We start from the raw sequence: 12,663 nt of genomic DNA, 5'->3' as shown, positions 1-12,663 counted from the left end.
GACAATGTTATTATTACGTTTATATCTATTCTACATCAAGCATACCGTTTTGTCTCATATTCCGAACACTTAAGCTTTGATGACCATTAAACAGTGTCTCATTACTTAAAATGGTACTCTTTTGCGAAATTAATTTCATTTTTAGATACAATAGAGCCTTCTTTTTCATTTGACTACAATAAATATGATTTACAAATACATATTCATGGTGAAAAACTAAAAAATATGTTTAATCATATTTGTCTCAAATTCCGAACACCATTCTTGTCACTGATTCATATTCCGAACACTTTTGTCTCAAATTCCGAACAGCAAAAAGGCATTTTTTTAAACCATAATTTCTAAACTACTCGACCGATTCATATGATCGATATATCAAATTAAAAACAATTAGCTAGTCTTCCTTAGAGAACTGTTATGCTCGCAAAAGAATTGGATTTTGTTTATGTAATTATTGATTGTATTTGTTTCTTATAGTTTACATGGTTTCGGGACCAAGAGCGCTATATCAGTATCGATAAATGATGTTAAAATGAAGTATATAATGTTAAAATGTTAAAATGAAGTATATTATTGTAGATTCTTACCATTTCTAGCACTTAACGTGAAAACAACAAACAAAATAGGTGCAAAAACTACAAAAACTGAAAAATTAACGATGCTTGTTTTTTACAGAATTCGCTTTCGCAAATATTTTATCATTGGTTTTGGCTGTCACTTTTTTCAAATGCTTAATATTATAAATTATATGCTATATCGATACCTGTGAATGATGTTAAAATAAAAGCTATAATCCAAAGAATTTCAGGGTTTTGATCATTTAATTATTTATTACATTAAAATTTAGTTAATTTACATTTGAAAATTAAGTGTTCGGAATTTGAATCATGCGCGGAAACTTGATTCATATTCCGAACACTACTTCAATATTAATTTTAATGAAGACTTCCGCATAAAATATCATTTTTTTTCACCCATTTATTGTTGGTTCATACATTCTCTAGCACTTAACATGAAAACGACAAATAAAATAATCTGCATAAAATATCATTTTTTTCATCCATTTATTGTAGGTTTATACATTCTCTAGCACTTAACATGAAAAAAAAATAGTTGGAACAAAATAGTTTTCACGGAATTTGCTAGCGCAAACATTTGATCATTGGTTTTGACTGTCACTTTTATACAAATGTCTAATAATATCAAATATAGGCTGTATTGGCACCTGTGAATGATGTCAAAATGAAGCCTATACCCCAAAGCATGTCTTTGTTTTCATTATTCAATTATTTATAACATAAAAGCTTAGTAAATTTAAATTTAAAAATGAAGTGTTCGGAATTTGAAACTGTTCGGAATATGAGACAAAACGGTATTTGTCTACCAGCTTTGAGCATTTCTATTTAGCAATACACCGGGTTTTTTTATAAGCAGAAAACTATTGCTTGATGAAATGTGAAAAGTTTGCCTCACCGCATCAACAAAGATTGATTAAGGGTTTAAAATTCCGTGGTGAGACAATCGAGCCTACAATATCAACAAGGGAAAATTGAACTTGATGATGATATTGATACTTGATACCGGGACCAAACAACAAGTTTTTTTTTGTGTTTTTCCGAAAGATTGTACACAAAAAATCTCTAACTAGTGATCCCCGATTTTTTAAATTAATCGTTCATCAGCTAACCGAATAATTTTCAGCAGTTTGTTAGTCGATACGATTAATCGCCCCAAATAATCGATTAATCGATTAATCGCCAGACTGAGAGAAATACATAGTTAAACTAATATTTCTCATTTGCTAGAAAGCCATATGGAATCAAAAAAGTGTTCATTCCACTTGAAAATCAATTATTATCTTTTACTCACCCAATTCGCGTTGACGGCTTTGAGCTTCGTTTTCGAATTTAGGGGAGCGTCAAAGATAATGATTTGTTTTCAGGATAAAACTGCAGCGGCCGTACGTTTTTTTTCTCTCTGGGTTTTGATAGATTAATCGACGTAAATTATTCGTTCGCTTCGATTATTGATTGTGCAGTATTCGTTCGATAAATAATCGATTTCTGTAGGAAGTATTCGATTAATCGAATCATCGAACGATTATCGGGGATCACTAGGTATAACTATGCGTCGAACGGCAGTATATTTTTCATAAGAAAAAAAAGTGTAGTCGCATATATCTACTTAGTGGGATGGATCTGTAATTCATTGCAGCATGAATGATAATACACTAATCAACTAATTTAAATCAAAAGATTACAACGTGATTACATAGCCAAATAAAGTGAGCAAGAATAAACTGTTTGAAAATTTTTCACAAAAGGCTTAATAACTTACGCGCGTAGCGAAACCATTTATGCCTGCTGTTTATGGAAAAGTAACAGAGTAGAAAAAAACACGTATTTTTTAGAGTAAGAGTGAGAGTTCTTACTAGAAAATGATCCGAATTTGACAGAAAATCTGAACAATTTTAAAACAGATATTTATTACATCATATTATGGTATGTTGAACAAAGTTAATTTGCAGCTGCAAAGTGACGATCTTAACTTGATTAAACAAAACCAATAATATCAGCCTGCTCGATCGAGAGCAATCATAATAGATTAACTCTGCGCTGCAATTTCTCAATGTTCAACACTATTGAGTATATTGAATACAGACAACATCAATGCCTATTGATTCCGGATTATTTCTAATACAATATTTACAAATTTCGATCATATAACAAAGGACCCTTTTCAGGGTGAGAACTTGGCGTTGAATCTACAGAGTTTTCTTTTTCAACTTCTAAATTTAGAAAAAAATAAGAATTCTACGTTATGTTTCCGTCTTTGGACACAGCTTATTAAAAAAACTTTTTTTTTTCTTTTCAGAGATTTTTGTCGATTACACAAACCCACATCGAAGCTTAAATATGCAACTAATAGATTTAAAATGAGAAAATTGTAGCTTTGAAATTACAAAAATCACTACAAATTTCGATGTGCCCTTTATTTTTTATTTTTTTTCGAGTGTGACCGCATCACATGTCAGTCGTAAAAAAATACATAAATAAGCGGATAAACCGCAATGCGCGACATCAACCAAACTCCTACAAGAGAGTTGTTTTTGATAATATAGTTGGCCTTTTTCAAGGCTAGAGGCGAATGTACATTGAAGTTTGAAGCCTCCTTATAGTAAAAAGAAGAGAAATAAGGCCCAATTTTCGCTAGTTATTGCTGTGCTTCAACTTCCTACGTAATCACGGCACTTTTCCAGGTCACTAATAATTCAACAAAAGGGTCAATTCCCAAATTTCGGTCCATTCTAAAATTATCTGCGAAGCGATATACAAGCGAATTGAACAAAATGAGTTCGTAGTTAGACACAACAATGCTTTTATGTATGTTCATGTATTCACAAAAAAAAGTCTCAATTCGCCACTTAGTACAACTGAGATTTAAGATTTATTTCTAAAAACCAGCAACTCCCAATTAACTGGGGGCTAACATAATAATTATTCTATGTTATTTTAATTTCCTTTAGTATATTTTGGATCGAAAATACCACAATCATACCTTTGTTCTTAGATACAAGAAATTGTTGACCCTGTTATTGGCAGTTGGCAAATCAAGTCCCGAAATTTTGCGAATTTCCATCGGGGTCTAACAAAATATCGCATTAAACGGAATTCAGAAAAAAAAATTCTTTGCTGGAAACCTCAAATATTGGGCTAGCCTTAAAAGACCGCATAATCAATCGAAAACGCGACTAATCAGAACACAAAAAATGTCTGTCTTGTTTTATTCCGCTTCCGTGATTGTTAGAACATACGTTGGAACGGATCATAATTATTGAACACAGTAAATCAAACACAAAATGCGCTCACCATCCAGCTGTTAACCGAGGTTGTCCTGCATCACAATGTATTGGTTTGTTCAATTCATCAAAGGCGCATCCACGGGACGCGCTTATTAAAGGGTGTGTCACATCAAATTGCATCACGGAAAAAACGCTGTAGAAATTTAATTTTTAGGAATTATATCTTCAGCTTTCGCTTATAATCAGATAAGAGTGTATAGATCACGTTGGCCATGCTTCACTGTCAATTTTTCGTAAATTTGTAAAAATGTCGTCGAACGAAAAAGAGCGTCGTGAATTAATCCTGTGCACTCATTTCGAGAATCCGGAGTTGTCACATCGGGACATCGGTAAGATGCTGGGAATCGTCCAATCCACTGTCAGCAGAGTACTAAAACGATACTTCGAGAACCTAACCATCGACCGAAAGATGAAGAACGGCAAAAATGGATGCTCCGTCAGTGAAAAAGATCACAAGCGCGTAGTTTAGCAGTTTAGACGTGATCCGAGAAGCTCGGTCCGGGATGTCGCCAATAAGCTGAATTTGTCAAGTTCATTCGTCCAGCGGACCAAGCAGCGAGAGGGCCTGCGTACATACAAGGTTCAGAAGGCTCCTAACCGCGACGAAAGGCAAAACATGGTGGGGAAGACGCGAGCCCGGAAGCTGTATACCGAAATGCTGATGAAGCCGCATTGCCTGGTAATGGACGACGAAACCTACGTCAAAGCGGACTTTCGTCAGCTGCCGGGCCTGTTGTTCTTCTCCGCAGAGGACAAATTCAGCGTTCCGGAGGAGATTCGCAAGCAGAAACTATCCAAGTTTGCCAAAAAGTACATGGTGTGGCAAGCGATCTGCTCTTGCGGAAAGCGGAGCGCCCCCTTCGTGATGACCGGCACGGTAAACGGGCAGGTTTACCTTAAGGAGTGCCTACAGAAGCGCTTACTTGGGAACTCGCGACATCTGCTATATGCAGTTGATCTATATGTTTGTGAAACGGACTAGCATAAGAATTTAATGCTTTTGTGTGTTTTTTTTCTTTCTTTTTCGTTATTAGTTTGTTTGTCTTGTCCCCTCATCTCACCGTCGCCCACCCTCGACAGATAGTCGAACACCAGATGCTATCCCTGGTCTTTATGCACAATGCTACAGTGCGTGCGGCAACTCTCGGTTGAGACAACGATACCTCATATCCATATCCCTAACCTGATCCATCCCACAAAAATTGTTGCCCCTCTAACCTCGAGTAAACCGCGAGTAATCGGTCGAAACCTACTAAACATAGATTTAAGTTGAAATTCTGTAAAAACAAATCATGAATTAGTGGCTACGCAAAGCTCATGCGATTGAGCCTTACAAATAAATGAATTGGAAAAAAAAGAAGCGCTTACTACCACTATTGAAGCAGCACGAGGGCCCGACCATCTTCTGGCCGGATCTCGCTTCGTGTCACTATTCAAAGGACGTGTTGGAGTGGTACGAAGCCAACGGGGTCACCTTCGTGCCAAAGGAAATGAACCCGCCCAACGCGCCGGAGCTTCGCCCAATAGAGAAATATTGGGCGATTATGAAGCAGGCCCTCTGGAAGAACCCAAAAGTTGTCAAATCGGAGGCGGACTTCAAGAGAAAATGGATTTCTGTTCAAAAAAAACTACAACCTGACGTTGTACAGAACCTTATGGACGGGGTAAAGAGGAAGGTGCGAGCATACGGACTTGGGCTCGAAGTATGAATAAAAAGAAATTGCCAAAAGTTGTTTAATAGTTTTTATTTTACTGTCTAAAATTTTCCATAGGATCGGTCTACTGGGCGAATTTCTACAGCGTTTTTTCCGTGATGCAATTTGATGTGACACACCCTTTATATGCACCAGGGACCCAACAGGATATTAGCCTCCCCTTCCCCGTGTTAGTGCCCGCTCAGGAAAAAAACCATCAAAGTTGTGCACCACTCAGTGAATGAATCGATGCAAAAAGGGTCGAAGGCAGAACATATTTCTCTCTTTAAAAATACCTCTCAAACGAACTTCAAACCAGGCCGGTCTCTTTTGAACTTGTGATCTTTCCTCCTAGGAAGGGCGCGGAATGTAATGGAAGGGCCGTCGGGAGCCGTGATAATAATTAATTTCCGTGGAGCCGAGTGCTGGGTCCACTTTGCACGACTGCCGATGGTGGGCGGTTTTATGGTCCAATAGGGCCGCCTTGGTGATCCCTGAATCGTTGGCGCGCCAGGAAACGAACCGTGCCAAGAGAGTCAAACTGTTCCCGCACGCCATCACTCCCGATTCTAGCCCTGAATGTTTTTTTTCACTGCTGTTGGTAAGATATTTTTAAAAGTATTCCTTTTTATGTACAGAAAGTAATTTGTTTATGTATTTGCCAGTGCGAGGGCAAAAGTGCGCTGATTCTGTGAAATTTGCTTTATGCAAGACGAGGCGAGCGGCGGGAAGCGTCTTGGCAATGAATTCCGCCAGGAAATTTGTTGATGACTTCTTTAAATTTAATGCTGGGCTGGGAGATTCGGAAACGGGTCCAGAGTTCAGAGCGAAATGGAACACACAAATTGATTAATGGTGCGCTAATTTGAAAACTGTTTCTGTGGAAGTTCGTTTTCAAAATAATACACTTCAGATCCAGAGTTATTGTTTTTAATAATTAATAGCTAATGAACAAAGATGAGATAACCAAAATATTTATGGATTAAAAATTCAGTGAATCATTCATATATCAAGCATACATCATACCATAGATGTGCAGTAATCTACTCTATCAAATCAATTGCATTTCATTTGTTTCTGTTAGTTTAGTAGCCTTCGGGGGGAACATAATTCCCCCATCAAAGCGCCATATCGAGATACTCAAACCGGAACAGTCGACTGCATTATCCCAGATGATGGCACATTAAGTTCATTGAGGTGGCACCCATCAACTAGTGCAGTGGATTCCGATGGCCGGAAGATGAAGCTGGTCGTTGGCACCGCACATGAGCCTAACACAGGGATTCCCTGCCGCTACCAACGGACGTATGATTTTGATGGTGATGATGAAGACGATGATGGTGATGAGATCAGATTCAGAGGGATTTCCACACTTGACTGCATTCTGTTGAATCAGCTAGGGCCACAATGAACTAGCAAGCTGGCCGGTGTGTTCCCAGGTTTGATTGGTGCTCTTTTTCTGGCAACGCTCGATGCTATAGTTGGATGTAACGCAATGGTCCACTTTTTCGGGCAGTATGCCGCCGTTGTATAGATTCAGGGCAACGAGATTGAATTTGTTTTTTTTTTCTCATGAAAATTGCCCTAACTGGCTTACATGGCATAGCTTTTTTTGTTCAACCGAGAGCAGAGATAGGCAAACAGTCTGCACAATCATTACTCTTCCACAGCACAAACAACTCACAAAATCCATCAACTGAACGTTATTGAATTACTGAAATATACACTGTTTTATGATATCCACTCGCGTTGTTGGCGTTTGCAATAATTTACTAGCAAAGTGGTGCCGTTTTCAGATTTACATTTCACGAAATGAAATCAATGTTGACTCAGGGCAAGTATTTACGATGACTGGACGATTTCCGATATTTGTCGTCATCGATGATGCGTATCATTGCGATCAGCCGATGGCCATATTTTACAGGTTGGTACGTTCATTAGTTCCTGACAATTTTCAAAATGGGTGGAGAGTGAGTTGGCACTCATTCAATGATTTTATGTTTCATTCTGTAATTTTTTTTTAATCAAAACGCTAACAAAACAAAGAGCTAATTAAATTTGTTCACAGTTTTTTTTTTTTTTATCCAAAATATATATTTTATTAAGGCTCATATGGCGTCAGCCTAACGGGGCCGGGAGTTCAATATTTTGACAATGTTTGCTTAGACTATGTTAGTAATATGTAACCGATTACTCGCGGTTGACTCGAGGTCGGTATTACAAGTGTTCTCATAATTGGTATGTCGCAGTCTTCGATGCTCAGTACGTGTGCCCGACACGGGATACTTCCTATTGAGATGCAGCTGACCATTAATCAGCAACGCCCCCCTAGTCTGTACCCCATATCTAGAGTGGTGCGTCTTTCTCCACTCAAGGAATCCAGTATTCAGTTGTTCACAGTTGTGGTATTTTAATTGACTATATATGAAAAATCTGACATTTTCTCATCCATAAGGTCCGTTTTACCAATGAAGCATCAAATGTCTGGCCGACAGTGTGTCTAGTATAAGTAACCTGTACGTTGAATAAACTGAAAACTTGATATTATCATTTGTTATTATGTGTAATTCCTATCTAAACGAATCCGGTAAGCGAAATTTAGTACCGTCGTTGGGGGTGAGCATGAGTCAAAAACGGAGAAAGTTACTATTGATGAATTTCATGCCAACTCAACTGGCCGTTGGCAGTACAATCTCAGATAACATTAAAACGTTATGGTTGTAAACACATGGGTCTTTTAAGCAACTTTGCGTACTTGAAATATTCAAAAAAGGATTAGACTTTTTTTTTAAAGGAACAATAAGATTTCCTTGATTTTTCACAATATAACAGTTAATACTTTTACAGAAGGTTTATTTTAAAAAAATATTTTTTGGACACCAATGTGTCTTTATTCACTCTTGCTTAATAACTGAACATAGAATTTTAGGATACTGCTATATATAATCTCGCTGTGCCCTGATTCTAGTCTTATCGCTAAATACTGCATTATGGCAAATAATGGAAATGTTTGTTTATTTGGATCTTGGGTCGTGAGATTGTTTATGATGTGATGTGGCTGAGTGGTCCGATGTCTGGAGTTTGTTGATAATGAATTATCGCTTCGCGGGTGGTCCGTTGCTGGCCAGACGGTTGGTGACTTAACTCCTCCCCTCTTAAATGACTTTGTCCTCAAAGTTTAATGGTTCGAAAGGGTGATGGCATGTCGATGAAAGATTGGATTTCGTTTTCGCGTTCTGCTGATAGTTCTGATGACTGTGTCTTGGAGTTTGTGATGATTTCGTTTTTGCTGACGGAAACAGTTTCCGTGAGAATGATGTCGTCTTTGTTAATACTTGGAATGCTGAATTTGGCGTTGATGATTGTTTTTCTAGAAAGATATAGGAAAACTCCAATTGTGGCAATTATTGATACTACCGTGAATCCTCCAATGGATCCAAACAGGTGTAGCTTCCAGGTGAGAGAGTTACTTTGAAGTTTCAATATTTCCAATTCGTCTCGATGTTCTAATGTCAGGTTCTGTAGATATTCAACAGGTGGTGAGTCCAGGGTATCGAGCTCGGTAACTATTAGGCCGGTTGTAGGGTGATACGGTCGTCCAGGTAGAATAGTTTCAAAGTTAGAGAAGAATTCTCCGTTGATTCGTAGAGTGCATCCTTCAAATTGGATTAGAAATGAACCATTGAGTTGTTGGTTCGAGTTGCTGCAGTTGGATGAGACTTGCACAAGTGCGTTGTTGATAAGTATGGAGGCGTCGTCTATTCGTTTGACTAAACCTCTTGAATATATTTTTTCGAAGATGCAATTGGAATGTTGTCCACGTATTAGTTTTTCTATGCAGTCATTGCTTGGGGTTAAAGTTGAAGTTTCGCAAAGAAAATAATTTCCTTGATCCTCACATGGTTGGTTTGACTCGTAAATGTGTGTCAAATTACGCATTAGATAATTGCGTTGCAGTGAGATGCGTTTGTTGTTTTTTATAATGGAATTAATGTATTCATATTCATAAATGTCTTTTGAAAATTGTGGTACTTTTAAAATATACGCAATGTGCGTGTTGTTCAATGTTACTTGTGCCGTTGATTGTGATAATAGTTCCTCAAATGATGTGACGAATATGTCGTGGTCTCCCAGGAAGGTTGCGATCGTATTGAAGTCGCGCATTGATAACAGCTTGCTACTCGGTATACCATGTTTTGCCATTAGAATTGCTTCCTCAAGTGTTTCTATCTGGTCCTGAAGTGAGTCTAAGTTGGACAGTATCATTAAATGATTAATTTCAATCGAATGATTTTTAGCTTTTTGTTTTTCCATTAACAGCATTTGATTAGCCAAATCGGTTACTTCTTGTATTCTATTGCTTATAGCTTGGTTTATCATTACTTGCTTGTTGTTTTGGGTGATGAGGGAGTTAAGTGTAGCGTTGATGATACGAAGGTCGTCTGCATCAGGGTTGCCTGCTACCCACTTCCATACAGTGCCTATAGTATCCCATCTTTTTTGTCTTTTTATAAAAGGTTTCAATTTGAGAAAGGTTTCGTACAATTTATAATTCTTAATTTGCATCAATTCGTATAAAGGATTAACTGAAGGGTTTGATTGTATTTCATCATTCACGTTGGATATGGTGTTTCCTATTTGAATCAAATCTATGGGATGTACTATCCTTACGTAGCCTGTTTTTATCCTAGCTTTCCCTAATGGTATGATAGCTAGTGGATTATTTGTGAGGTCATGTACGTGAATACTGGAGTGTATGGCCGACACGCAGAAGGCGAGTCTGGAATGAAAGGATTGAAGAATTAATTAGATTTCCGTAGATTGACCTTATGTATTTTCCTGCCTGTAGTGTCTATTACAAAAGTGTTATGATCTTCTTTGATTTTAATGTGTTTGTACCTGCTTTTTCTTTTTGATATATCATTGGTTTTTTCGAAAGCATATGAGCCTGGTTGAAAGATTGGGTATGTTTTTTCAATAATATTTTCGTTTTTGGCCTGATGTAAATTATATATTTTTTCAAAAGTTTTTTCTCTTTGTTTGGCAAAATCTTCAAATGGTAAGTTGTTATAATTTGTTCCAATATATACATTGCGAGGTGTGTCTTTGATAAAGGAATGGAAAGTATTATTGTACCTATGAACTGATTGTTAAATCAAATCTATTATTGACCAGTCTGGGTTTAAGAATTTCAAGCATCTTGAGATTTCTCTAATAGTAGAATGACAGCGTTCTACTTGGCCATTTGTTTCTGATCGGTGTACAGGTGTTTTGAAAATTTTAATACCGATACTCTTGATTTCCTGTTCTATGACATTTGATATAAAACTGCTTTCGTTGTCTATTACTATTTGCGCAGGCACATCCCAATCATATAATAGTTGTATCAAGGCATCTTTGATATGTAGGATTGATTTCGATTTGATAGGTCGGATTTTAAGGAATTTGGAGAATTTATCAAGGGATGTTAGAAAAAGATTATTTTGATTATAGACAAAGATGTCTATGTGGATGATATCTGCAGGATAACATGGGACAGGTGTTTTGACGGGGATGAATTTCTGGGGGTTGCGTTCATATTTCTCTGTTTTACAAATTTCACAAGTCTTAACGTATTCCTGTGTTATTTTTGTCATTTTCGGAAAGTAGCATTTTCTCAAAAGTTGAAGTGAATTTTCCTTAGCATTTCTATGTGCAAAATTATGTATCGTTTTAATTTCTTCTAATTGTTGTTCTTGATCATTAATGTCTTCAACTTTCGATTGTGAGAATCGTACACGCACTAATTTTGGATTATAGTTTTCTTTGTAGATTTCTTGAATAGTAGCCATGATAGGTTCGTCAGTCATTATTCCATTTAAAAGTCCTGGAATGAGATATCTTTTCATTTTGTCTTTTAGAAAGTCAATAGTGAATTGTGGTTCAGTAAAAATGTGTCTTTTGTATCCTTCGAATGGAATGTTTTGTTCGTAGGCAGAGTTTTGACCGATTCGAAATATTATTTGATTACGGAAAACATTAATAGGGGCTTCAGTGGATGGAATGTAAGATGAATCGTCATTGTCAGAAGAATGTTGAGTTGGTGTAAGAGAGTTAATTTGAATTCTAGAAAGAGCGTCAGCTACAACATTGGATTTGCCTGGTTTATATTGTATCTCATAATCATGTTCTTCTAAATATGCTTTCCAACGTTTTAGCTTTGCGTTATTATTTTTTGGTGATAAGGTGAAGGTTAGTGGCATATGATCAGTGTAAATTTTTATTTTGGTACCATAAATGAAATTTCGTAATGCATTTAATGCCCATACGATGGCTAACATTTCTTTTTCATTTGTGGCATAGTTTTCCTCTGTTTGTGAAAGTGTACGTGATATGAATGTAATTGGTCGTTCACCGTTTGAAAATTGTTGTGAGAGAACTGCACCGATTGCTTTATCAGAAGCGTCGGTTGTTAGAATAAAAGGTTTTCCAAAATCAGGGAATACTAGGACGTATTCAGATGATAAGACTTCCTTCAAAAGTATAAAAGCTTGCTTGGCCTCTTCGTTGAACTTGATAGGAAAATTTTTTGATTGTGATTTTGATATTTGGCGATGGCCATCCTCCCCTCTTAAAAGTTTTGTTAAAGGTTTTGCAAGTTTTGCATAATCTTTGATAAAACGTCTGTAATATCCAGAAAGTCCAAGGAAGGCACGTAATTCTTTTAAATTAGTAGGTTCGGGGTATTTTCGGATGCAATCAACTTTTTTCATGTTTGGTTTTAATCCGTCCGCAGAAACAATAAATCCAAGAAACTCAACTTCGGATTTTAGAAATTCACATTTGTCTGATTGAATTTTGAAATTGGTTTTCCTGAGCGTTTCTAGAATAGTTTTTAAATTTTCCAAATGTTCATCAATAGTTTTTCCAAAAACAATGATATCATCTATATATACATGACAAATTTTTCCATTGTGTTCGCGTAGTATGTCATCCATTACTCGTTGGAAAATACTTGGAGCGTTTTTGAGACCAAATGGCATACGGAGAAATTCGTATTTACCATTATTAACAGAGAATGCAGTCTTTTCTATGTCTTTATGTGCCATTGGAATTTGATGAAAGCCA

The sequence above is a fragment of the Toxorhynchites rutilus genome, chromosome 3 (assembly GCF_029784135.1).
Source record: "Toxorhynchites rutilus septentrionalis strain SRP chromosome 3, ASM2978413v1, whole genome shotgun sequence".
Classification (NCBI taxonomy): domain Eukaryota; kingdom Metazoa; phylum Arthropoda; class Insecta; order Diptera; family Culicidae; genus Toxorhynchites; species Toxorhynchites rutilus.
This window is presented reverse-complemented; position numbering follows the sequence as displayed.